Genomic DNA, 4279 nt, shown 5'->3' with positions numbered 1-4279 from the left:
CTACAGTAAGCGCTTGTGCAGGATCTCCCACACCATCTTCTTCCTGAACAGAGGCATGTGCTGCTGGGAGAAGGTGATGGGCTGGCCCCTGGAAATGTAATCTGCATATTTACAGGCGAACACGCCGCAGTCGCCCCCGTTCAGCTGCTGAGGAATCTCCTCTGCCGACATGCTGTGTTGCTTCCACTCTGCAGGGCTCAGGTCGCTGTTCCTTCTCGCTTTGCTCTCCTCCCTCAGATAGCAGAAAAGCAGCTCAAGGATGTCGGGTCTCTTCTGTCCCAAGGAGTCCAGGTAGACAATACTCTTCTTTCTTAGGTCTGTGACCACCAGGCTCCAGTGCATGCCCAGGTGAACTGGGACCAGGAGAAGTTCCTTGGCAAAGATGTTTACTGCCCGGGTCCATCTTCTGACTGACCTGTAGCCACCAGACTTTAACTTGGTGTAAAAGAAGGTATTAAATGCGTGAAGTGCCGGGTAGCCTTGACTTTGATTTCTTTCCATGAGAAGATTCATGTAAAAATTGATGACTTTGTCGTTGAGCCACTGGGTGTTCCTTAGGGTCCACCGGTCTCCTCGAGTCATTTGCAGTTTGAAGGCAGAGCTCAAGATCTCATCTTTTGACCTAGCGCACTGCTGATTTCTTTCTCCATGTCCACTGTGACATCAGGACCACGGTCCAGCCCTCTGCCCTTCTCTTGGTCTTCAAGAGCCTTTTTCTTGACCTCAGGTGTTGACACTTTGCTGTTGGGCATGCCATTGCTGACACTGTCTGTGCAGATCTGAGGTGTTTCCAATTCATGATTCTGCCCTTCAGCACAACCTTTGATAGTCTTGGAGGTGTCCATGGTGCTTGTGTGAGTGCTGTGAGGGCCAGAGCTCACAGGGACATCAGGTTGGAGGAGTTCCAACAGCCCTGGGCACTTTTCATGGTGGTGTTTCTGAACTTCTTCCTCCCTGTTGATGTGGGGGGGTTTCAGACCCTGGCCTCCACCCACAGACTCCTCAGTCACAGCCTCTTCCTCAGGGCCTTTGGCACACTCTGGGGCCATTAGCTGTAACAGAACCTTTTCCTGGGGTGTCCATATTCGGCTCTTGTCAGGCTCTTCATCCCCAAGCTCTATTTCATGCTGTTCCTGTTTCAGCTTCTTCCAGGACTGGACTGGCTCTTCGGAGCACACATCATCCTTTTCCTCTTCTTGGCATTTCCTCTTCTGGCCTTTCTCTGGCTGTTCAGGGCTCATTGTTTTACCCTGCTTGCAAGGCTGCCTTATAGAGGGACTACTCGGATTGTCTTTGCTCAGGTGTTCGCTGCCGGCCGAGACACAGCTTTCTGTTGTCCAAGTCAAAGTGCAGGTCAGCTGGGCGTTCTGTGGGAGTTCTTGGGTTGTCCCCTTGATGGCTGAAGGGTCCCTTAGTCTACTGGGAGATGTCTTATCCACACCAGACATGGTGGTTCAAGGTCAGAAACCACAGGGGAAGAGCACAGGTTTCTTTTGGCGCTGGGGTCAGTTAGGCCAGGAAGACAGAAGGAGGTGGCAGTGTCAAAGAACACTTCTCACATAGCTGATCTTCTCTAATCTTGTCTTTCAGGTGGCATTTCCTCAGTCCCGCTATAGAAAGGTCAGTGGAGTTCCGACTCTGCCTTTTGTTTTTCCCTACTGAGGGAGAAGGATCGCTCTAGGGCACAAGGAGCCTCTGTAGAACCTGAAATTGTGGAAATCACAATGAGTGTCAGAGACTTTCAGCCAAAGACAGCAGTCAACACACGTTAGAAGCAAGACTACTGTGTGCCTCCCTCCACTGTCACCAAGGCTCTGGAAGGCCAGTTTCCACAAGCTGGTTATGATGTGGTTTTATGCACCAGGGCAACATTCATTGGTGAATGGAGGCCCTGCCCACCATCTACCAGGTCTAGGGTCTTAAAGCTTGTTTTCATTCCTGGAATTCCTGTTGGAACTCCTGCTGGCTGAAGCAAACCCAAGATCAGTAAGAACTCAGAGGAGCAGAAGTTCAGCACATATCATGAATAAATAAATGTAAAACCCCCCAAGTGCTGGGATTAAAAGCGGCAGCACCACTGCCTGGCTGGAGAGATCTTTTTAGGATGACTCAGCAGATATGGCTCCGTGGTAAAGAGTGATGCTTTTCTAGAAGACCACAGTTTGATTCCTAGCCCTGTCTTTGCAGTTTACAATCAGCTGTAACTCCAATGCCAGGGGAGCTGACACTCTCTTCTGGCTTTAAGCAGGAAACGCATGCATACACACACACACACACTGCTCTTACATATGTGAAAGTAAAACACTCATACACATTAAAAATAAATCTTACAAAAATAAAAGCTAGGATTTGTACTAAGCCAATTTCTCTTTTTTTCCCCAGAAAAACAGTGTACCAGAGAACTAAGTAAAAATCTTTGCTAAAATGTACAAAACAAAATTAGAAAAAAATGTAATAAATGAAAAGATAGTTATCCCTTGTAAAAGCTTTTAGAAATAGTTTGAGAAGCTTCTATGTCCTTAAACCTTGAAAGACGAGACCAAACCATGTGTTTAAACCTGCTTGTAGCTGCTTTTCTCACTCCCCAAAATCTAGATACATAACCATATCTCAATAAAACTCATATAACATGTGATTGAACAGTGGTGAAGCTTTGTAGATTATATTTGATTGGATCGTTGCCAAACAGAACTGAGGAACAATGAGATGGCTCAGCCTGGTTAGCTGCTCCCTGGCAACTCTGACCAGTACAGGGCAATTCCTGAGTCACACAAGATAAAAAGACAGAACCCAGTCACCCGAATTATTCTCCGACCTCCACATGTGCTGTGGCAAGCCAGCAGTGGCCGCACCCCCACAAATAAATGACCGAACTGCAATAAACTCTGAAAGGTGAGCAAAGACAGTGGCCTTTTATCCTAGTGGATCACTGTGGAATGGCTGTGCCTCTCACCCTGCAAATTCAGGCCACGGCCACAAGAGGGCAGAGAGAAACCACAGAGAACAGCGCGCCTCTCAGCTCTTTCCTGCCTTCCTCTCTGACCCAAAGGAGCATCTCAGAGCAAAGAACCGCAGGGGCAGAACCAAAGCATCTGGACAACTGGGCTCCCCTTGTTTACAAGGCTGGCAGGCTTAGTCAGGGTTCTCGAGAGTAACAGAACACACACACACACACACACACACACACATGATAGATAGATAGATAGATAGATAGATAGGTAGATAGATAGATAGATAGATAGATAGATAGATAGATAGATAGATAGATAGATAGATGAGTTTAGATAGATGACTTACAAGCTGAAGTCCAGCTAGTCCAGAGATGGCTGCCTATGAATGGAAGGTCCAAAAGTCCAGTAGTTTTTCAGTCCATGAGTGTGGATGTCTCAGCTGGTCTTCAGTAAAGGCCAGAATTCTACACAAGTAGACCACAAGGACAGTGAAGGAATGGACTTCTTCTCAGCGAGGCAGTAACAGGCAAATAGCAAATGCTCCCTAGTTCCAGCACCTTTTATACAGGCTTCTAGCGGAAGGTGTGGCCTGGATTAGAGGCACGGCTTCCCTGTTCAAAGATGAGGATTAAAATTAAGCAAGGAATCCCTCACAGGTGTGCCTTTTCATTTTGGGGTTTTACATAATACCAGATAACTGGAATCCAGTTGACAGTCAAGAATGGCCTTCACAGCTGCCTTTACAAACCCCACTTCATGTTCTGGACACAGTTTGACATTTTTGACATTTAGCCTTATGTTCTTTCTTTCTGTAGCTTCTGGTGTGTGTTTGTCTGTGTTCACGTGTGTACGTGTGTGCATATGTGTGTGTGTGCCTGTGTGCAGGCTCTCTCAAAGAAGTCAGCATGTGTGGGCTGAGTTGTGGGGCAGCAGAGCTGGGCTGGAGTGGAGTGGAGCTCACTTGATGGAACTCTTGGCCCAGCAAATAAGAACCCTGTGTTTGCTTCCCAGACCACACACAACTGCATGTGATGGGGCACGCCTCTTCTTCTAGCGCTCTGGAAGCAGAGGCAGGAGAACCACAAGTTCAAGGTCATCTTAAGCAGCGTGGGTCTTTCACAGTCAACCTTGGATACAAAGAGCCCGGAATGATAAAATACAGGATATAGGAAGGGAGGTTGTAGATCAGCAATTACTGAGTGTATGCCATGCATAAACAAAGGCCACAGTTTAATCCCTACCACCTTCAAGATCCCCATAGTTTGTTCAGTCTACAAAGCAGGCTGTCTAAGCTGATCCTCAGTATATGTTGAAATCCCAAAGAAGTA

At 47.3% G+C, this 4279-nt stretch overlaps 1 pseudogene; it reads right to left on the bottom strand.

The window, feature by feature from the left end:
• Positions 1-713, bottom strand: LOC132648478 (sentrin-specific protease 2-like; annotated as a pseudogene).
• Positions 714-4279: the final 3566 nt, after the last annotated feature.

The sequence above is a fragment of the Meriones unguiculatus genome, chromosome 17, assembly GCF_030254825.1.
Source record: "Meriones unguiculatus strain TT.TT164.6M chromosome 17, Bangor_MerUng_6.1, whole genome shotgun sequence".
Lineage (NCBI taxonomy): Eukaryota > Metazoa > Chordata > Mammalia > Rodentia > Muridae > Meriones > Meriones unguiculatus.
Note: the sequence above shows the minus strand (reverse complement) of the source record. Positions and strands in the feature narration are given on the sequence as shown.